Genomic DNA, 24504 nt, shown 5'->3' with positions numbered 1-24504 from the left:
CATAACATCACTTTGTACCCAATAAATACATATAACTATAAATTTTCCATTTACAATAATTTTTCTTAATAAAAGAAATGTTTTCTTCTTCAAAATTATTCTAACCACGCTCCCTAAATTGAGTCTCATCAGTATGGCATGGGTTATTGTTCATCCCTTAACCTATCAGTATGGACAGAGTAATGAGTATCTCTGACTGAGTCCATTTGTGTCATATGCTCACATAGAGTCAGAAGTTTAGATCAGTCCCGGATAAGCCACATGGACTGAGAAGAAGGAAGGCATGGTTTCCCAAAATGTCACCAAGGTATACCATCTTGCAAAGAAGGAATAGATGTAGAGAAAGCAAAAGCAGCAGATGTCCAACAAAGATGTTTATTCTTTGAAAACTTTTATCTCATTTATTCAGATGAGAATCAAAGATATATATTTAATCCTAGAGGAGATGAAAGGTTCAAAACTATTTTAGAAAATTTTGATGAATCTGTTCTAATTGGAAGAGTAAAATATTTTCCTCTCCAAGATTCAGAAACTGTCAGGAGATACCAATGTGGGGAATAATGAGGAAATTGGATAGGATAAAGAGAGAAAAACAATAAGTGTCAGGAAGTAATTGGAGAATCATGTTCACAAAGTCCAGTCCCCAGTTGCACACTCACATTTTCAATACATTGTCCTGCTGCCTTCTTACCTCTGTTGTTTCTGATGAGAAGTTAACTCTTTATCTTACTGGAATTCCCTTGTGCATTATGAGTCATTTTTTGTTACTGCTTTCAAGCTTTTCTATTTGTTTTTGGCTTTCAACCTTCTGATTATGACATGTCTATAGATTTGTGTTTGCCCTACTTGGAGTTGGTTGAGCTTCCTGAGTGTATAGATTAATGGGTATCATTAAATTTGGATGTTTTCAGGCATTATTTTTTTTCTTTTTTTGAGGCAGAGTCTTGCCCTGTTACCCAGACTGGAGTACAGTGGTACCATCTTGGCTCACTGCAACCACTGCCTCACAGGTTCAAGCAATTCTCCTGCCTCAGCCTCCCCAATAACTGAGACCACAGATGCTCACCACCACACCCAGCTAATGTTTTCATTTTTAGCATTTTTAGTAGAGATGGGGTTTCACCATGTTTGCCAGGCTGTTCTTGAACTTCTGACCTTAAGTGATTCACTCACCTCCGCCTCCCAAAGTGCTGAGATTACAGACATGAGCCACCGCATCTGGCCAATTTCCTCAAATACTTTTCTTGCTTCTTTTTTTCTCTCTTCTCTTTTGGGTACTCCCACTATACATATGTTCCTTGGTTAATGGTGTAGCACTGTTTCTCTGGGATACTGGTGTTTGGGCTTTTTTGTTGTTGTTGTTCTTTTTTTCTCCGTGCTGTTAATCTCAGAGGAGATGGAAGGTCCTCTCTATTGAACCAATTTTAAGTTTACTGATTCTTCTCCCAGCTCATTTTGAGCACCTCTAGTGAATTTTTCATTTTAGTTATAGTACTTTTCAACTTCATAATTTCCATTTGGTTATTCTTTTTAAGCCTTTCTATCTCTCCATTGATATTCTCTATTTGATAAAACATTGTCATCAGGATTTCCTTTAATCCTTTAGATATTATTTTCTTTAGTTCTTTGTACATATTTTTAATAAATCCTTTGAAGTCTCTGTCTACTATATCCAACATATTGGTCCCTTAAAGGCAGTTTCTATTGCCTACTGTTTTTCCTGTGTATGTCATTCTTTTCTGCTTCTGTGCATGTCTCACAATTTTTTTGTTGAAAACTGGACATTTCAGACAATATATTGAAGGAAACTGGGATACGAATATTCCCTGGAGGAAGGATGTCATTGTTTGCCTGATCATTTGTTTCGTGATTTGGCTGAACTAATTCTGTGAGGCCTATTTTCCCTGTAATGTGTAACCTCTCATGTTTCAGCTCAGATTATTTTCCCCTTGGTTTTTACCTTTTAGCCTGATCTCCTAGGGGTTGCCTCTGAGTCAGCATAAGCTACTTATTGGTCAAAAGCAGCTACTAATTAGTCAAAATTAAGCTCTATTACACTTTTACCCTTCACATTGGATGTATTTGTGTGTAGTTTAGGAGAGGCTATTACAATTCAGAGGGGTGGTAGTTTTGCCCACAATCAGCCCAGCGACTAGTAGCTTTGAAGTTCTTGCCTCTGATTGCCCCTGAGCGGGCACCACCTTGGATATGCACACTATCTTCCAAACTGCCAGGGATGCATGTACTTTTATTTTTAACCTTGAATTCCTGGGAATTATTTTTTGGCCAGAGTAGCTTATTGCTTAGCCAGTGTTCAGGAAGAAGTGTGCTTAAACCCCTTGTGCCAGTAATCATCTGCTCTATGTTGATGATAGATATGTGTGTGATTTGAGGAGTGATTTCAAGTCTGTTCAAGTCCTCTTCTGATTGCTTCTGAGTAGGTCCCTAACACTTATGCACAGCCTTTCTGAACATAGAGTTGACTGTGAATCCAGAGAAGTATTCTTGGCTGTTTTTTTCTATGGTTCTTTCTATTAGACTTCTGGATGTTTTGCTTTTTAACTTCTTGCTACCAGTATCGTGGAGCTACCAATATACTCATAATTGCTCTCCACCAAGATTTCCATTGTTTTCAACTCCCTTAGACATGGAATTCCCATTTTCTGTTCCAGATAAATTCAGTTCTCTCCAGCTGAGCTGTTTACAGCCTGCCTCTCCCACTTTGTACAATCTCAGAGCCTAGGAGCTGGGAGCAGGGATGGTAGTTTACCTCTCCTGGATTGACACACTTGCCCTACAGGTGGGTGCTGGAATAGAAGGTGGTAGCCTCTGATCTCAGCTTACCCATCTAAGCACAGAACTTCCACATTGCTAGGGCATGAGCAATAGGGGCACATATATTCTCAGCCTGCCCCACATATATTCTCAGCCTGCCCCACCTGGATAAGAGCGTCTGCCCTGGGAGTAGGGGCTGGTGGTGGATGGGAGCCTTAGTCCTTTCAGCCACTCATGCCCTGATTAGCACTTTTGCAACAAAGGGCCCAGAGGGTGGGCAGGGTGAAAATATAGCCCTGGACTGGGAGCCTAGGTATGAGGGACCCCTTCTCCTATCTACTGTCACTTTTCCTTCATCTCGTTGTCTACACCTGCACAGAGTAGGACGCCCAGAAAGAGTTTCCTAAACACAAAGCTGGGCTAGAGGCAAAGGTTATGACTCAAATGGCAGACTCACTGTTCTTACTGCTCAACAGATTTTCTTAAATATTTCTCCATTTGCTGGGTGACCTTATGGCAATTTCCAGAGATTTTTAAATGGCTTTTTAAAATAATTTTTATCAGTTAAATAGTTGTTTTACTGAGAAGAGAGTTCTCTGGCTTCTCACTCACCATTTGGGAAGTCCCTCTACACTCATATTTAACTTTCATTCTGTAAGTTACAAATCCATGAGTCATAAGCCATTCAAGAGCTTAAAGAGTTATCTAGTCTATTCCATCTGCCTTTGGGTAGGATAATACCTTAGCCAGCCCAGATAGATGAAAATCTATACTGGCTTTGAAAACCTTCAGAGAAAAAAAATTCACAGCCTTTCTTAATAACCTAAATCAATGCTTAACAACTCTCACTGCCAGGAATTCTTCTTTGCTCATAACCTAAAACCCACATGCTACAGTTCCCTTTAAAAGCCTTTCCTCTTCATCTGTCCTGGAGGAGATAAAGAACAGCTGGTTACCATACAACATACTTCCTCGCTGTGAGGAACCATTGCCAACATCTTTAAAAAAAAAAATCCTCTTTTGACCCTGTCATTAGAATAAATAATCTTGTTGTTTCCTCATTCTTGTTTAATTTTAATTTTTGTGGGTACACAATAGTATCTGTATGGGATACATGAGATATTTTGATACAGGCCACAAGGCGTAACAATCGCATCAGAGTGAATGGAGAATCCACCACCTCAAGCATTTATCCTTTCTTTGTGTTACAAAAATATCCAATTTTATTCTTTTAGTTATCTTAAAAGATACAGTAATTATTGTTGACTGTAGAAACCCTGCTGTGCTATCAAATACTAGATCTTATTCAATCTGTCTATATTTTTGTGCTTTTTTTTTTTTTTTTTTTGAAACAGAATTTTGCTCTTGTTGCCCAGGCTGGAGTGCAATGGTGCGATCTCGGCTCACTGCAACCTCTGCCTCCTGGGTTCAAGTGATTCTCCTGCCTCCGCCTCCCAAGTAGCTGGGTTACAGGCATGCACCACCATGCCTGGCTGATTTTGTATTTTTAGTAGAGATGGAATTTCTCCATGTTGGTCAGGCTGGTCTCGAACTCCTGACCTCAGGTGATCTGCCTGCCTTGGCCTCCCAAATAGCTGGGATTACAGGAGATAGCCACTGTGCCCAGCCTATTTTTGTACTCATTAACCAGCCCCACCTCCCCCCTAACCCCACTACCTTTCCCAGCCTGCAGTAACCATCATTCTACTCTATCTCTGCAAATTCAAATGTTTTAACTTTTTAGCTCCCACAAATAAGTGAAAAGTGGTAAAATTTGCCTCTCTGTGCCTGGTTTATTTCACATAACATAATCACCTCCAGTTCTATCCATGTTGTTGTATGACAATATCTCATTCATTTCTATGGCTGATAGTACTCCATTGTATATGTGTATCATATTTTTTGTATCCATTCATCTATTGATGGACACTTAGGTTGTTTCCAAATCTTGGCTATCATGAATAGTGCTGGAATAAACATGAAAGTGCAGCTATCTCTTCAATATACTGAGATTTCCTTTCTTTTGGGGTATATACCTAGCCGTTGGAATTGCTGAATCCCCTAGTCATTCATTTTCTGCTTTTTGAGGAACCTCCAAACTGTTTTCCATGGTGGTTGTACTAATTTACATTCCTACCAACAGAAGAGTTCCCTTTTCTCCACATCCTCACCAGCATTTGTTGTTGCCTTTCTCTTGGATACAAGTAATTTTAAATGGGGTAAGAAGATATTTCATTGGAGTTTTAATTTGGATTTCTCTGATTATCAGTGATGTTGAACACCTTTTCATATACCTGTTTGACATTTACATGTCTTCTTTTAAGAAATGTCTTCAGATCTTTTGCCCATTTTAAAATCAAATTAGTAAACTTTTTTTCTATTGAATTGTTTGAGCATTTTTATTATTCAGGTTATAAATTGCTTGTCAAATGGATAGTGTGCAGATATTTTCTCCCATTCTATCGGTTGTCTTTTCACTTTGTTGATTGTTTCTATTGTTGTGCAAAAGCTTTTTAACTTGATGTGATCTCATTTGTCTTATTTTTGCTTTGGTTGCCTGTGATGGGGTATTACTCAAGAAATCTTTGCCCAGTCAAATGTCCTAGAGTTTCCCCAATGTTCTCTGTTAGTTTCATAGTTTTAAGTTTTAGATTTAAGTCTTTAATCCATTTTTATTTGATTTTTGTATCTAGAGAGATTGGGATCTAGTTTCATTCTTCTACATCATATAAATATCCAGTTTTCCAAGTATAATTTACTAAAGGCACTGTTGTTTCCCAAATATATGTTCTTGGATCTTTGTCAAAATGAGTTCATTAAAGATGTATGGATTTATTTCTGGGTTATCTATTCTGTTTCATTGGTCTATGTGTCTGTTTTTATGCCAGTACCATGTTGTTTTGGTTACTATTTCTCTGTGGTATAATTTGAATTCCAGTAATGTGATTTCCCCAGTTTTGTTCTCTTTGTTCAGAATAGCTTTGGCTATTCTGGGTCTTTTCTGGTTCCATATAAGTTTTGGATTTTTTTTCTAATTCTGTGAAGAATGTCATTGATATTTGGAGAAAGATTGCATTGAATCTGTAGGTCGCTTTGGACAGTATGCACATTTTAACAATATTGATTCTTCTAATCCATGAACATGGAATATCTTTCCATTTGTTTTGTGTCTTCTTTAATTTCTTGTATCAAAGTTTTATAGTTCTCATCTTAGAGATCTTTCACTTCTTCAGTTAAGATTACTCCTAGGTAGTTTATTTTCTTTGCAGCTATTGTAAACAGGATTGTTTTTTGAATTTCAAGGCAATTCTATAGATGTTGTAAGAATATTTCACTCTTTTCTATCCTTTTTTTCTTTTGTTTCCTCTGACTGTGTATTTTCAAATAGGCTGTCTTCAAGTTTACTAATTCTTTCCTCTGCTTATCAATTCTGCTGTTAGGAGACTGATACATTCTTCAGTATGTGAACTGCATTTTTCAGCTCCAAAATTTCTGCTTGATTATTTTAAATTATTTCAATTTCTTTGTTAAGGGCAACTGATAGGATTCTGAATTCCTTGGGGTAAGTTGAATTTCATTGAGCTTCCTCAAAACAGCTATTTAGAATTCTCTGTCTGAAAGATCACATATCTTTGTCTCTCCAGGATTAGTTACTGGTACATTATTTAGTTTATTTGGTGAGGTCATGTTTTCCTGGATGGTCCTGATAATTGTGGATGTTCATCAATTTCTGGGCATTGAAGAGTTAACTATTTATTGTAGACTTTTCATTCTAAGCTTGTTTGTGCCCAACCTTCTTAGGAGGGCTTTCCAGGTATTCCTTTCCAGGAATTCTACGTTTTTGGTCTCTATAGCCCCATCCGCTTTAGATGGTACCCCATGCCCAGTAATGCTTTGGCTCTTGCAGATTCATAGAGATACCCACCTTTGTGATCTTAGGTGAGATCCAGAAAAAGTCCCTGGATTACCAGGCAGAGACTCTTGTTCTCTTCCCTTACATTCCCCCAAACAAATGGAGTCTCTCTCTATGTGCTGAGCCACCTGGAGCTGGGGGAGGGGTGACAGAAGCACCACTGTCACCACTACCACTGGAACTGTGCTGGGTCAGACCTGAAGCCAGCACAGCAATGGCCTGTAGTGACCACTGCCTGGCTGCCACCAGTGTTCACTCAAGGCCCAAGGACCTGTGTCTTTCCCTTCAGAGTGGCAAGTTCCCCCCAACCCCTGGTGGCTTTGGAGATCCTGTCCATGAGCCAAGGCCTGGAGTTGAAATCCTTATGAATCCACCAGGTACTCTATTCTACTGTGGCTGAGCTGGCATCCAAGCAGCAAGACAAAGTCCTTTCTGTGCTTCTCACCCCTTTCCTCAAGCAGAGTCTCTCCCCATGTCACCACCACCCCAGGCCAGTGGCAAGTTCTGCCTGGCTACTGCCAATGTTCACTCCAGGCCCAAGGACTCTTCAGTAAACTTGTGATGAATGCTGCCAGGCCTGAGTCTCTCCCTTTAGGGTAGTGAGATCTTCTCTGGGCCAGGTCAGGTCCAAAAATACTATCAAGGAGCCAAGGCCTAGATCTGGGAACCACTCAAGACTGCTTGTTGCTCTACCCTATTGTGGCTGAGCTGGTACCTAAGCTTCAAGATAGTCTCTTTACTCTTCCCTCTATTTTTCTTAAGCAAAAGGATTCTCTCCTCATAGCCACCATAGCTGCCAATGTGCTGGGTCACACCTGAAGCTAGCACAGCTCTGAGTTTCAACCAAGGCTGTACCACTGCTGATTATTCAGAGCCTAAGGGCTCTTTAGTCAGCAAGCGATAAATCCTGCCAGGACTGGGTCCTTTCCTTCAAGATAGCAGGTTCCCTTCCTCTCCTTTCCTTCAAGGTAGCAGGTTCCCTTCCAGTTTAGAAATGTTATCCGGGAGCTGGGGCTTGGAATGGGGAGCCTCAGAATTCTGCCTGATGCCCTGTTCAGCTGTGGCTAAGTTGGTATACAGGTTGTGAGACAAATTCCTCTTTACTCTCCCCTCTCCTCTCCTCAAGCAGAGGAAAGGAGTCTCTTCCAGAGCTACAAGCTAAGCTGCCTGGATTTGGGAGAGGGAGGACACAAGCACTTCCTTGGCTGTTCCACCTGGTATTTCACAGGTTGTGTGCATCCCAAATCCACTGGCTTGAAGCGCAGCACAGCACCAAGATCCACCCAGGAATTCCTGTCTTTGTGACCTAGACTGCCTTTCACGTTTATTTAGGACCCCAGAACTCTTTAGAGCAAGGTAGCAGGGCTTGCCAGAATGGATGATTCCCCTCTGGCTAAGGCTGATCTAGGTGCTCCTTCTTGGGTGCCAGCTGAGGGAGTCCCATGTTGCTTTCTGCTGTGACAGGGAGGCACTGAGTTCCAGTGCAAAGTCCCACAGTCACTGAGCTCTCCCTTCCCAAAACACATAGATTCTCTCTCCATGCCATGCAGCCACTGCCAGGGATAGGGAAGGAGTGGTGATTGGAGGTGATTGGAGACTGCCTTTCTTACCCTCTTCAGCACCTCTTTACTTAATATGAAGTGATAACCAGCTACTGTGATCATTCACCTGATTTTTGGTTTTTTGAAGGTGCTTTTGGTGTGGATAGTTGTTTGGCACTTCCATAGCAGGGAAACAATCAATGGAGGCTTCTGTATTCAGCCATCTTGTTCAGGCTCCCTCCCTTCATACTATTTTTCAATTCCTGAGCAACATTTGCGCTCTCTTCCAAAATCTTTTCACTGTTGCGATTAACCTCTTAAGATTTGAAATGTTTCTCAAGGCAAGGTCCAACAACTTTATGCATGATTCTCTTAAAGTGCCTGTTAAATACACAGATTCCTGTGACCAGCTCTGGACTTAGTGACTCATAATCCTGGTTATAAATCTGGGAATCAGCATGCCTAACAAATTCACCAGGTGCTTCTGATGCACTGATGTATAAGATCCTCTAGGCTAGACTGTAGTCTGTTTTTGCTGGATTATAGATGGCAACACCTTGCCTGCATAATAAAATTACATGGGAATTTTTATAAATTCTGAAATCCAGGCTGCACCCCAGTCTAATTAAATCAGAGTCTCTGGGGGTGACATTAGGGTCAGCAGACTTTTTAAAGCTCCCCAGGTGAATTATAAGTAAATCCATTGGAGACAGCCGGTTCTCCAAGGCAAGAAGATATAAGCATTTGTATCTCAGCACCTATCAGCAAAAAGCCTAATACAGAGAATGTTAGTGCCCAATTAGGTGACTAAGTAAATTAGACTTAAGTTTTATTTCTAGGTCCATGTTCATTGGATGTCCCATTTTCTTTTAGCTATATCATGGGATATTTAGTATAGTTGTAAGAGTGAACTGTTCTTCCTCACAATAAAGATAAGTCTTTTTGTTACTATTTGTTGTTTTAGAGGAGAGTTGACTTTGAGGAGCAGAAGGCAAATATTTCAGTTCAGAAACACTGAAGACTGAAGATGCTGAGTGATCTCTCAGTGAAGAAACATTAAGATTGGAGATGCTGTGTAAAGATTTCTCATAGGCTTTGTTAAGGCTAGAAATATGGATAACGAGTGTTGAAACCTTCACACTGAATGATGTCAGGACTCCTTTCATGTACCACCTCAGACACACTTCATCTATTATGACTCTTGCTCTGTCATCCCACTGGGGGACAACCTGCAAGTTCTGCGGGCACCACCTGACACTATCACTTTATGCCTACTCCATATCCACTTTTCTCCCTCTGACACTTCCCTAGTGACACAAAGAAAAGGAATAAGGCAGACTCCCAAGGTGCTCACAAATGGGCAACCCCAAAGTGTGAGGAAGTTAATACTCCAAGGAGCAAATCAATGGAAGATAACAGTTGGTAGATAAATTTGTTGCCCTTTCTCTATAAATTCTGAAGCTCCACCATGTATTGTCCTGAAACATAGACTATAAAATTTCTAAGGGAGAGTTCTAAAGGATCTGGCAGGCATTTGCAACTTGGTGTTGGCCAACTGAATGAGATTCTTTGGCTTGCTCTCCCTCCTTCCCCAGTTCGCTGCCCTATGTTTCTCATTTCTAATCCCAGGGATCACAAATAAGAATGGCATATAAGACACATAAGCCCTTTGCCTCAGACATCGATTTCTGGGGGAACCCAAATTAAGCAGATGGTGTTAGGGGCATGTCACTCATCTTCTTATCCTTACATGTCAATCACAGTGCCTGGCACAAATGAAGTGCCCAGTAAACATATACTGACTGAAATAGAGGAGAAAGTTGAGTAGAGGAAGGATTGTCTCAATACACAATACAATACATGATGAGAGAATGTTTTGGTGAGAAAATAGCCAAAAGATTGTGACTTAGTCCCATTTATTAGTCATGAGACAATGAACAAACCAGCAACCTCTTGGATACTCAACTTCTTTACCTTATAAAATGAGATTCCAAACTACGTCGGAACCTCTTGAGACTCAAATGAGACAATATGTATGGCAGTGTTCTAAAAATTATAAACCAAAGTGTGAAGTTATTGTTTGACATCATAAACTTATATGACAGCTCTTTTTCTTCCATTTAGATTGTGAGGGTAGTTGACTATATTAGCAATTAACACATTTCTGAAAGAATTTCTCATAGCTGTGTGAGAATAGGATAACCATAATTAAGAATTGAGTGTGATCATCTGAGATAAACATTTTTATTTCTGTTTTATATAGATAAGTGTTTTATGATATATATTATATAATATATACTATAATATATAAACATTATCTATTACATAATATATATTTATATAACATCAATACATATATCTATATTATTTATATGTATTCATGTTTATACATATATATACACACGTCTATATGTATATATTAGAAAAAAGAAATGCCTAACAAAACAATTTGAGGGTATGCAAAATTTTTTCTCTTTTTTTCTTCTTATTCTAAAAATTATAATCTTAAAATATTAGGTACAAAGGAGTCCTCCACTGGATTAGACACTTAAATGGCTAGGACTGTATCTCTGCAATCGTATCAGATAGCAAGGTGCTTCCCTTAGTTCAAACTTCTTATGTGTCTGCCGAAAATGGAAATAAATAGTTTCAATAATTATTTTCTGGTTCTGACTGAACATTTCTCACCATCAAGGACATTTCATTAAGTACCCATGCTAAAGAATGGAAAGCGTTTGCGTCAGAAGGGTGCAGAAAAGCAGCCAGTGATGGCACCAACCTCTATTTACTGTTTCCAAGAGTTTGGAACCCATATTCCAACTACCATTAGAGAGAATTCTAAATGCTGGAGAGCACTGCCTTTAAATAACTTCGAATTCCATATGAAGAATTTATTTCCCTTTCAAAGGTCCTTCAAGCTTTAAAAACAACCCAACTGGTGCTTAAATGTCTTCACCAAACTTCTCTCACTGGTTCTCTCCTTGTCTTTTTATCAGAGAACAAGGCCAGGGGTCAGAGCGTTTGACAAGCAAAATTGCCTAGCTAGAATTTACTAATATTGCTTTATTTTCATTTTGTTTATTTTTATAGTTATCTCAGGACAAGTGCAGTACCTTGCCCTTTACAGCAGTAACAAATTTTCTTTTTTTAAAAAAATTACATTTAAGTTATTCTTTGAAAATATGAGACACTTAATGGAAAACATTAACAAATAATACAGGTAGTATGCAAATTTCTTAAGAAAAATTGTGAAATTCTAGGACTGAATTTTGAGAATTATTTCCCAGCTTCTGCAAATCTCATAAGATCTCTTATTCTCTGGCCTAGAAAATAAGTGAATGTAGTCTTTCTTGTTTTGTATGGGTACTTAAAATTTTAATACTGTATAACAGTAACAGAAGAAAAGCCTAGTTTTTAGCATTCACTGATAAAGTTATATTTTCTCCTCAAATCAGTCCTCCAGGGCTTTCAGGTAGAGCTGCCTCTTCATGGGGTGTTACTATTAAGAAGAAAAACTACTGATCAATGCTCATTAGAGAAAATTCAGAACAGAAATTCAGCGAGCATCCTAGGCTTAATTGAAGGAGGACCTCAGTGATATCTTATGCATTTAATATTGTGTTTCTAATACACGCACCTAAATTCATATTCTTTGTTCTTTCTGCACAGTATGTCTTAGTTGCACTCTGAGGGTTTATGTATGGAGACCTGCAGAGGCTAACACGAAGTAATCTTCAAGAGAAAGTCTAGCAAACTGCAAAGCTGATTACAGAAAAATGTGTCCGAGATAGGAGATTAATTCAAATGTATACATTTTCCAGACCACTAGTGAAATAGCTATGTGCAAGATGTACATATAAAATAAAAACTTGTGTTCTAAACCATATATACATTTTCGTTTTATTACCTTATCTCCTTTTTTTTTCCACTTCTGGCTTCATATCTATATTAACTACTTATTTGTCATGTGTTTCTATCTGCTCATTTAAATGTGTCAGATGCCTTTAAATAAACCAGAATACATGGAAATAAAGCTTTCATATAGCAAAAAATTGTACAAACAGATTCTCATAAAGTGCAAAATTTCTCTGGACAGTTTGGTCCATGTTAACTAACCTCACCTCAAAAAGGGAAAGAATGAAAGATAGGCTGATTATTTGGAAAACGAAAGTGTACCATTGAAGTAGTTATCTAAGAGTTGAGACAAAATAAAATAACAGAAAACTGCTGTTACTTAGAACCAGATGGAGGTGGTGTGGGAATGAGATTGGGGCCTGATTATTGTGATCAATTGTTCACATTGACCCACACTTTTCAGGTACAGATATAATCACAAGTTCTCAAAGAAACTCTGAGTAAGAAAGAAGGTAGAAATGTGCATTGAACCAAGATTGACTTGACTGCTACTACAAATGGTTTCCACAATCCTCTTTACTATAAATATTGTGAGATTAGCATTCTGAGTTAAATGATTCTACTTGATATCCCACAAGGCCTTTGTTTGAAATTATGGAATTGTGCTAGGGAGAGAACCAAGGAAGCAGTTCTTTTGCTGAGCTAAATCACATTTATACCAACCTGGAGAGTCAGAATAAGGACTGCCATGAGCTCCTGGATCACCCTTATGCTAAGTGGAAAAGACACTTTGTCCTTTGGGCTTATGCAGCTCTAGGTAGGCAAATGGAGTGCAGGCTGAACTTCAGTTCCCAGTTTGTCCTTCCCTTAGCCAGTAACCTGCACTGCTGTATAGAGCAGCTCTGAACAGGATCAAAGATTTCTGAAGCACCACCAAGAATATATCTTTGTATACTTTTTCGTAGTAACTCATTTGAATGTTTAACAACCAATAATGTCAGTAAGTCTTTTTTAATAGTTAACCAACTACCCTGACAAACTATGTCACTTACCCCTATGTAATAATAACCCTTCTAATACTTTTACAAGTAAACTACTGTTGGTCTCATTCGTGGAGAAGAAACACCCTGTTATAACAATGATCACTAAAATTTTCCTCCAGGAAAGCATTGATTCAGGACTTGCAATGATTTCATCATTGACCCAGCGGCCCTGAGAGCAAAAAGCCTCAGATAAGAGTAGAGCTTATGTGACAATTCAATTTCTATCAGGTGGAATTATACCATAAATCCAAAAGACAATAATGGTTAGATCCGTTGAATTAACATCTGTGACAATAAATACAATAAAAACACCTTTTAATGCAATTTGCTCCACCAGCTCAGAATCCAAATTTGATTGATTTTAAACTTGAAATCTGACTTCAAAAATGTTTTGGAGATTAAATTCCATAGTCCCTTGAAAACAAAGTGGGGAAAAATACATTGAAAATACTTTAAGCTGGTTTAGATGTCATCAGATATATAATGGGTATAATTTTCTTTGCTCCAAGTCATTAGGAGTCTCAAAAACTTTTTTCCTTAAACAAAGGAAAAAAACAGAATCAGGAAAGGAGGTGACCTTTAGTTTAAGAAGGCTAGAATTATCATATCATGTGGTATATTAAACTTGCAAAAATGCAATGTCTTCATCTGGCTTGCTTTGGGGAACCTAGTAATCTATAAATTTGACATTATTTGTATAAAATATATTAAAACAAAAAAATGCAAGCTGAATTGTTATTAAATTTGTGCAAATGCAGTCACTAAATTATAACAGTAAAGCATTATTATGCAAATTGGAGCTAATTTTACAATATCCCTATCTAATTGTTTACAGTACAGTAGAATTATGGCACTGTTAAACAGGACAGGATGTTGTGTGAAGGAGAGTGTTTTTAACTGAACCATTTTTACTTCCTGGGATTTTTTTTTGAGTTATAGTAAGCATGGAAAAGGGATTTAGCATGGAGAAAACAAGGGCAGATGTCTCCTGCATTGTGTACTCAAGGACTTAGCTAATTAATAGTTTCCATGTGCTTCAGACGCAGAGATAAGATGGGCACTCTTTGGAGATACACAAAGCTTCCTCTTTTCAGTCTTTATGAGATGTCACAAATAGATCAGTCTACAAAGATACGCTCCAAGGAATATTTTTAAGAGATTTGTTTTGAGATGAAGGGCTACTTTAGTGTGAGGCTTCCTAAGTGGTCCTGAGCCTGCAGCTGTGTTCTTTAGCAGAGGGGTTAGAGAAGGCAGCTCACAACAGGACTGCACAGAATTATGTTTGAAATGGCACTTGCAGAAAGGTTTGGGGAAGAAGGCAAGACCACTCTCCATCCAGTGGAGAAATCACATTGAATAAACAGTTTTAGCAAGACGTCAATGAAGGCTACTTCAAAAGAAAGACCCTTCAGCTTCTTAGATAAGCAAAATCAGTCTCTGGGATTCATTTAAGGAGGGCATTGCACTTCCTGTTCCCCTTAAAATCCTTATTTGATCCTTCCTATTACTCAGCAATTTCATATAAGCTAAACTGTCAACATATGAGAAACCTCTCTGCCAATGAGATGACTTTTTTTTTCCTAGAAAACCTTGCCAAGTTTATGAGCCAAGAAATAGCTGAATTATAATGGCTGGAAATTCAAAGAGAAAGAAGAGTGAAAGGTATTAAAATATTTTTGGAAGAATCCTTGACTCTTAAAACCAGCAGGGGCTGATCGATATGAGAATAACATAGTAAAATTTAAGGATGTGACAGGGAGGGGTTGAATATCTGGTTATAAGAAGGTGCCCCCAGGTGGAGCCTTCTTACCTAGTTATTCTCCACTGCTGGAGGGAAAAATATGACTATAGAATTGAGGGAAGATGCATGTCAGATGAACAGGACCTCATTTCTTTCCCCTTGGCTTAGCACAGGTTGCCAACATAATACACTTTTTGTTTTCAGGTGCTTTGGAATCTTCTGAAAATCTCAATGTAAAATCTTTATGACTCCACCATTTATATTAAAATGAGCTGATATTTAATGATTTTTTTACTTGTTTATGGAACGCACCCTCTATGCCAACTCTGAGAAATCTTTTCTTCACTCTGAAGTCTTCTCTTTCCACCTTTGCTCTTTTTGGCAAAACCTGCTCCACAGGAATGACCTTAAACTCAGGATGTTATTTCTCCCAGGGGATTCTGCACTCTTTGAAGATCAAAACTTAAGACCAACAAGAGCCACTGCTTTTTCAATTTAGACAGTGCTGAGTATTTTACTACAGGTATCAGTTAGGAATTTGTGTTTACTAGTAACAGAAACTTGAAATAAGAACTACTTAAATAAATGGGTTTCTCACACATTAAAGAAGGTCCAGTGATAAGCAGCCAGGGTTTTAGGATCTCTATGGTCATCAGGGATACAAGCTCCTTCCATTTTTCTGCCTCTTTATCCTTAAAGCACAACTTTCATCGTGAAGTTTGCCCCCGGTCTAACGTGAGTGCTATCATCCAGTGCACATCCAAATAGGAAAGAAAGTGCATATGAAAAGGCCCTAGCTGGGCCGGGCGCGATGGCCCAAACCTGTAATCCCAGCACTTTGGGAGGCCGAGGCGGGTGGATCACGAGGTCAAGAGATTGAGACCGTCCTGGTCAACAAGGTGAAACCCCGTCTCTACTAAAAATATAAAAAAATTAGCTGGGCATGGTGGCGCGTGCCTGTAATCCCAGCTACTCAGGAAGCTGAGGCAGGAGAATTGCCTGAACCCAGGAGGCGGAGGTTGTGGTGAGCTGAGAGATCGTGCCATTGCACTCCATCCTGGGTAACAAGAGCGAAACTCCGTCTCAAAAAAAAAAAGAAAGAAAGAAAAGGCCCTAGCTGATTGTTACTCTTTTACGGTATTTACTCAGCTCGCCAAACATTTTTTGTTTGCATCTTATTGACCATAATTTCTGGGTTAAAAATATCTCTGCTCCAGATAAATTCAAGGACTTTAATTTTTTTTTTTTTTTTTTTTTTTTGAGATGGAGTTTTGCTCTTGTCACCCAGGCTGGATTGTAATGGTGCAATCCGGCTTGCTGCAATCTCCCCCTCCCGGGTTCAAGCGATTCTTCTGCCCCAGTTTCCCGAGTAGCTGGGATTAGAGGCCTGCACCACCATGCCTGGCTAATTTTTATATTTTTAGTAGAGATAGTGTTTCACCATGTTGGCCAGGCTGGTCTCAAACTCCTGACCTTAAGTAATCTGCCTACCTTGGCTTCCCCAAAGTGCTGGGATTACAGGCATGAGCCACCGCACCTGGCCAGGGATTTTGATATTATTTTTAAAAGTTGAAAATGTTTATCATATAGATAACTAAGCATTGTTTTTTTTTCCCTCATAAATTCAACCAAGTGTTGGTGACTAGAAGTTCCTGCTTTGCCTTCTAAAATGCAAACTTCGTCACATTTACCCACCGACTTCAATTATATCCAAGCTCTGTCCTCTTCGTTAGCCTATTTTATCACTTTTTAAGAAGATAAATATATGGTCATTTCAAGGGCCCGAATTATAAATAATATATGGAAAGAAACACAATAATCAATAATGTCATTCATTCTTTATTCTCAGCTATATTGAGAATGACCAATTAATCATGTGTATTGTTACTCATTAGTCTTTCTTGATGAGGCAACCCTTAATTTTTTATTGTAATGGAATCCCAGATTATTAGGGATGACAACAAACAGAGGAAGCTGGTGAGATGCTCAAATTAAACACCGATTTTCAGAGTTTAAAAAAAATCTCCTCTTTGTCAGTTGAGTTTCACACATGTGAAAGTAAATGAAGAAACCAAATACTTTTCCAAATAATCTCAAATTCTTTGCTTGTAGACAAACCCACACACAGAAAAATATTATAGTTCATATAAGTGAAAAAGACAGAAGAAATTCTTCTTGTTGTTTAAGGGAAGTTGTCAAGAAAAATGTCTTAATATTTTAGAGTGTTGAGTGAGAATTATATAGCATTTAATTCTATATAAATGCTATACAATTGAGGTAATGTCTTTTTAGGTTTCTTCTTTTGCCTTTCCCTGCTTGACCTAATAGAGTGGGTTAATGATGTCAATTCTGAAGAAAGCCAGAGTTAAGGCTAACAGAAAGCACATGGATAATGCAGCCTGAAGGAGCGCAGGAGGGGATTTTGAGTCCACCAAATGCATCACCCACAGTCATGAAATTTGCCAATTGGTTATGTAATACTGAAGCGTCTTCCTTTTGTTCAGTTCAGATCTTTCCAGAGTTCAGTTCATGACTGTTGCTCAACCCAGCTTGAGTTACGAGGGCCTTTTGGTCTGGACTTGTATTCACACACAGCTAGCTTCAAGTCCTTGCCCTATTGCTTAGGTGACAAGCAGCTTTAGGCAAAGGACTCACACTTTCTGGAGCTTTTCTTTACCACTGAAGTGTTATTACAAAGACGGGTGACATCTTATGTGTTTCACATAAGGAACACACCTACTACATCATGGTGGCTCAGAAATTGGTTAGGTGATGACAGAGAAGGGGAGAACTATATGCCAGCTGGAGGCTTTGAGACAATGTTCTTGGTCCTTTATGGTTGCTGGTGGGATGGGATGGTTCATCAAGCATGTGCCGTGATAGTAATTTGCTGGACATACTGTGCATGAATCATCAATATAAATTAGCAAGTTTGTAAAAATATAATCATAATGAAATACTTTCAACACCACAACTATAAAGAACATCATTTTGGCTGGGCACAGAGGCTCATGATTGTAATCTCAACACTTTGAGAGGCCGAGGTGAGCAGATCACTTGAAGACAGGAGCTTGAGATCAGCCTGGCCAATAAGGTGAAACCCCAAAAAGCCAGATGTGGTGGTGGGTGCCTGTAATCACAGCTACTTGGGAGGTTGAGGCAGGAGAATCACTTGAACCCAAGAGGCAGATGTTGCCATGAGCTAAGATGGCACCACTGCACTCCAGTCTGGATGACAGAGTGAGACTCCATCTCAAAAAAAAAAAGAACACTGTACGCAAAGGATTATAAGTCAATCTATTGTAAAGACACATGCACACACATGTTTATTGCAGCACTGTTCACAATAGCAAAGACCTGGAACCAACCCAAATGCCCATCGATGATAGACTGGACAAGGAAAATGTGGCACATATACACCATGGAATACTATGCAACCATAAAAAATGATGAGTTCCATGTCCTTTATAGGGACATGGATGAATCTGGAAACCATCATTCTCAGTAAACTGACACAGGAACAGAAAATCAAACACCGCATGTTCTCACTCATAAGCAGATGTTGAACAATGAGAACACATGGACACAGGGAGAGGAGCATCACACATTGGGGGCTGTTGTGCGTGGCTAGGGGAGGGACAGTGGGGGATGGGGAGGTTGAGGAGAGATAATATGGGGAGACATGCCAGATATAGGTGATGGGGGGATGGAGGCAGCAAACCACCTTGCCATGTATGCACCTATGCAACAATCCTGCATGATCTGCACATGCACCCCAGAACCTAAAGTACAATAAAACAAAACAACAAAAAAAAGAAAACTGTTTGTCTTTTGATGGTTCATGAAGTATTTTACTATCTTTACAAGCTTGCAATCAATGTAATTCTAGGAGCTGTTCACTACACTACCAAAAAATTCAGGTTAACAAATGTTTCTTTAATAGGATACCCAGGAACAGAAGTTTGCTGTACTCAACACCATGTACCTTCACATGCCTTGCAAGTAATGTTAACCGCTTTTATGACCAAGAGGTTTCCATAAGGCAATAAGCACTTTTTCACACAACATATAAAATATACATCTCAAGCTGATGAAAATAAGAAGTCTGATCCACTCCACAGCAAATGTTTCTAATTGCTAAATTTTTCACACATTTTTTATTACTTGGTTATTATGGATGTGAGAAATGTCACCATCCCTGGGTCTATCAGGAGTGACATAAAATGATGAATGCTGACTCTGTGTGTGTATATTTTAACCAGACATAAAGGGATTTAAACAGTCAAAATAGATGTCCTTCAAATAAGTAATTTTAGAAACTAATGTCGATTCTAGAAATACTGAATTTATTCAAATATCACTGGACTTTCCTTCTGACATGTTTAAAATCCATGCCAGAAAGGCATATTCATGATTTACAAATTACATCTTATTTTTGCATAAAAACAGTACTATCCAAATAGGTCACACTCCATACTGATCAGATTTGCTTTCAAGGACTTTTGACTACTTCTCAAAATTAAATGCACCCTCACAGCACAAACATTTATCATCACTGGACATTAAAAATATTCTGAATGCAATTACAAAAGGGGAATGTTTTAAACAAAGGTAACGACATTGAGAATATGTATATGGCCTCCCAGAGGAGTGTTCTAAAGCAAGACTCTCATTTGGGGGATACATCGGTTGGGTTTCTTTTTATAAAGAGGTCATCTGTTGAGTCTTGTTTATGTGTTAGACAAAAACATTTTCATCATTGCATCATTTCCTCCATTTTAGGAAGTATGACAAGCATTAGAGACTAGGATATAAGTCAGGAGAAGTTGAGAAAGCTATACATTTACATTTCAAGTTAAGAAAAAAGAAAGGTAAGAAAGAGAAGACAGGAAAAGACAAGCACTAAAAGCAAAGTAGGCCAGAGGAGTTCCTATGTTTAAATATTTTCCAGGTATTCCTTCAGTTGTTCTTATTGGTGACAATTATTAGGGCATTTACCCTCAACCAGTCACCGTGCTTGTAACCTGACAAGCTCTATCTCATCGAATCTTTCCAATGAGCCCATCTAAGCCAGCTCTTCTTCCCAGTCCTTTATGGATGAAGAGGTGGAAAAATCTGTATATAAATAAATGGCCTAGACAAGATTTAAATTCAATGTTTCTCTGATTCCAAAGCCAGTATTCTCTCAAACCATACCAAGAAGCTAACAGAAACCAGCACCTCATGTAATTTTTAAGAAGGCAGCAAGTTCAGATACAACTCAGACACTTCTACAGGGAATTTGGACAATCTGTTTGTCACTCTGAGCCTGTGTCATATGATTTCTGTTGATTCCATCAGGTGCGTTTTTTTATTTTCTTGTAAGTCTTGGCCCATCTCTTAAGATCTCAAAAAATATGCCTGGGAGCAAAGGAACCACCGGCTCATTTAGGTTGAAACCAGTTAGCCATTGTAGTACTATTTGGTGCTGTTTTATTTAATTGATTAACTTCCCTTGTGAAATGTGTATGTTTTTTCTACATAGGTTTTGGTTCATATTTGTTTTTCTCATGATCTTAATGCTTCCTATGTCATGATGGTCACCATTAGAAATTAACTGCATACCTGATGATTGAAATAGTCAACATAGATGATCACTGATGTTTCTCCACAGGTTATAATTGCCTTAGGTTTTCAAGTCCTGGTTTTCCCCCCTCTCATCCCATGCATCCCTTCCCATGCTTCCTTTGTGAATTAAGATAAAAGAAACAAGAAACCAGGAAGTCTTCCTTCCACCTGACTTCTGACTACACAAAACTATACAAACAGCCTATTTTGATTAGTTTTCCTCCAGTCTCCATCATTGATGTTTGATCTGTGGTTTAGATAACAAGTCCTCGATAGTAGAACTCATGTTTAGCTAAGCATAACACATAGCTCTTGATGCAATGCAAGGACTTCCAACTGACCAAGTGTAACCACGACACACTGGTCAGAAGCAAGTCAGACTCAGTTTCCTGCTCTTGGTCCTAGCATTGTGATGATTCTTTTCATTCTATTGGCTATTACTGGATATGTGCAAAAATATATTGTTTGAGGTGCTGGGAATATTGGAATTAGAATGTACCTATATGATCTCAGCTTTGGGTGGTATTAAATCTTTTTGCTTTTTATGATAAACAATAGGAGGCTGCTCATTTCCTCTAAGAGACTTTTTTGAGGTCTTTCTACCAGTAAGGTGGCACAGGCAGGGAACTTCCTTCCAAATCCACTTCTCAGCCTATGTTCTATGAGTTTTCCTCATCTTCATTCCTCTCTTCTGCCTCCTTTTCTTCTGGCTGTCCCTCATCTAGCTCAGTTTCTAATTCCTTGGGGAGGTACTCCAGGGTCTATCCTGTAGGAATCCAATTTCCAATGACTTTTTGCTCTATGAAACACCTGTTATCGGTTCCTCATATTTGCATACCTAGACAGATGTACATGCTCTCTTAAGGGAGAAGTACTGTGGCATGCAGAGTGTGGTGCGTCAAGCCTAATCTTCTATTCTTTGGATGTTGGTGCTCAGTTGCTAGTCTTGGTTGATTGGGCAATTCCCATGTAGCTTTTGCTTAATGTCTGAATAATTGGAAGGAGAGGGACTTTGATCTGTCTTTCTCCTTTTGTGACTTCCTCTTTTTGCAATTTATCTGAGATTACGTGTGAGTGTGATTTCAGATGAGAAACACTTAACAGTGAGTCAGGGAGATGAAATTTCACTGAGATGCGGAACACAGGAAGAGAAAACGTGTGAAAAATCACGTTGACGGGGTTGTCTTGGTAGCTAGTAAAGCAGAGAAAGGAAATTCCCGCACAGCAGGCTTTAATAAAGTTGGCAGGCAGGAATGTCACACTGTGTGAGAATATTGGTGAGGAATCTAGGGATGGAGAGCAAGTAAAGGAATCATAAGTGCCTTCTCATATTGGGCATTCTTTCTTTGCACCTAATTTACTCTAAATGAGTTTCCAGATGAGAATTGGTTTCTTGTGAATTTGCATCAATAGATTTAAGAACATGGATGTGGACATCACAGCACAAGGTGTCAACCAAATATTAGGCAATATTATGCTTTATTAAAGATTTTTAATCCAAGGATAGTTTACGAAGAGTGGAGACTTCTGTGTATAACAAGCAGTAAATGGAAATTCAGATTCCCAGTGGAGATAAAACAAGACATGGCCATTATTTAACAAAAGGATTCACTGTGTAATTCTGTATAAGACAAAGGCACTCACACATTCTTTAAGGGCTTTAAAAATATCCTTTGATTTTCCTAAAACTTTTCTGGACTTTTTATATCTACCACATAAAGCAAGCCTGTTACCAAGATAAATGTGGAAGTTCTATGTTCCTGTTGCCTGGGTCACTTTACCAATGAGTTTTATTATATATACTTACTCGTTTTAATATATATATATATATATACTCTGTCTTAAATCTATTGATGCAAATTCATGGGAAAACATTTCTTATCTGAAAACTCATTTAGAATAAATTAGGTGCAGAGAAGGCATGTCCAGCATCGGAAGGCCTTTATGATTCTTTTACTCTCTCCATTGCTAGATTCCTCACCAATATTCTCACACAGGCCGACTTCCCTGCCTACCAATTTCATTAAAGCCTGCTGTGCAGGAAACCTACCAATGTGTAAGATTCTTGAGAGCAGATCATTGTCTGTTTTGTTCATGTATGTATCATGAATATTTAGAACACTTTGTGGCACATAGTAGGTACTCCATAAATATTTACTGAATGAATGAATGAATGATCTTGAGAGGTCAGGGAATGTTTGCCTCACTTGACGAGTAAACCTCCAGAGCCAAAGGTGGCAGCTAATCTAGAACTCCTCCACTTAACCCCCTTTATGTCAACGGCTCTTCTTGAAGTCACTGCCAGGTTTTGCGTGTAAGAAGACAGAATGCTCCCAGGGCAGGCTGCTGGGGACCAGGCACTGTGACATACAGAGCATCCTGAAGTGCCAGAGACCAGCAAGGTCACACTGGGAATTACTAGGCTTCAATACATAAAGTATTGGTGGGGATAGCAACTTTAACATTTGCCTTTTAGAAAATTCTGATGAAGGCCCTCCCCAAGTTGAAGCTGGTGGCCTGGGAGATAGTCAGAAACTTCCAGAGAGCAGGCCCAGCGGAGATTGATCCAAGATGGCTGATTGCTAGCAGCTTGAGATTGTAGCTCCCAGTGAAAGCTCAGAGAACGAGAGGATGCCACACTTTCAGACGAATTTTCGTCGCTCACGGACCAGAAGAGTCCCAGTGGAGGAGCCCCACGGGTCGCCAGCACGATCCTTGTGGACAGTGCAGTGGTGTTGCCGGTGCCTCAGCATGGCAGCTCTTTGTGCAGAGTAAACGGGAGGAGTTTCCCGGGCAGAAGAGCACCATCAGTCTTAACACCGCTGTTTTGTCCGGCGCAGTGGGTTGCTCAGATTCCAGTGCTGGGAATCAATAAACTGGACGTCCACTCAGAAACCCAACTAGAAAGGTGGTAATCGTAAAGATGACAGATGGATAAATTTATAACAAAGGGAAGAAACCAGCCTAAAAAGGCTGAGAATACCCAAAATCAGAACCCCTCTCCCTCTACAGGGGATTACAGTTCCTCATCAGCAATGGAACAAGCCTGATGGAAAAGGACTGTGTGCCATTAACAGAAGTAGGCTTCAGAAGGTGGATGATAAGAAACTTCTGGGAGTTAAAAGAACTTGTTCTAACCCAATGTAAAGAAACTAAGAACTTTGAAAAAAGGTTTGATGAAATGCTAACAAGAATAGACAATATAGAGAGGAATATAAATGAACTAACGGAGTTGAAAAACACAACACGAAAACTTAGCGAAATATGCACAAGTTTGAACAGCCAAATTGATCAAGCAGAAGAAAGGATATCAGAGGTCGAAGACCTACTTAATGAAATAAAGCAAGAAGACAAGAATAGAGTAAAAAGGATAAAAAGGAATGAGCAAAGTCTCCAAGAAATATGGGACTATGTGAAAAGACCTAATTTACTTTTGATAGGTGTACCTGAATACGACGAAGAGAATGAATCCAAGCTGGAAATTATTCTTCAGGATATTATTCAGGAAAATTTTCCCAATCTAGCAAAGCAGGACAATATTCAACCCCAGGTAATACAGAGAACACCACAAAGATATTCCTCAGGAAGAGCAACCCCAAGGCACATAATCATTAGATTCACCAGGGTTGAAAGAAAGGAGAAAATACTAAGGGCAGCCAGAGAGAAAGGTCAGGTTACCCACAAAGAGAAGCCTATCAGACTTAGAGCAGATCTCTCAGCAGAAACTCTACAAACCAGAAGAGAGTGGGGGCCGATATTCAACATCCTTAAAGAACAGAACTTTCAGCCCAGAATTTCATATCCTGCCAAACTAAGCTTCACAATTGAAGGAAAAATAAAATCTTATATGAACAAGCAAGTATTCAGAGATTTTATTACCACCAGGCCTGCTTTACAAGAACTTCTGAAAGAAGCATTACACACAGAAAGGAACAACCAGTATGAGCCTTTCTAAAAATATACCAAAAAGTAAAGAGCATCAACATAAAGAAGAATTTACATCAACAAATGGATAAAATAGCCAGTTAA

This window comes from Callithrix jacchus, chromosome 2 (assembly GCF_049354715.1).
Source record: "Callithrix jacchus isolate 240 chromosome 2, calJac240_pri, whole genome shotgun sequence".
Taxonomy (NCBI): Eukaryota; Metazoa; Chordata; class Mammalia; order Primates; family Cebidae; genus Callithrix; species Callithrix jacchus.
This window is presented reverse-complemented; position numbering follows the sequence as displayed.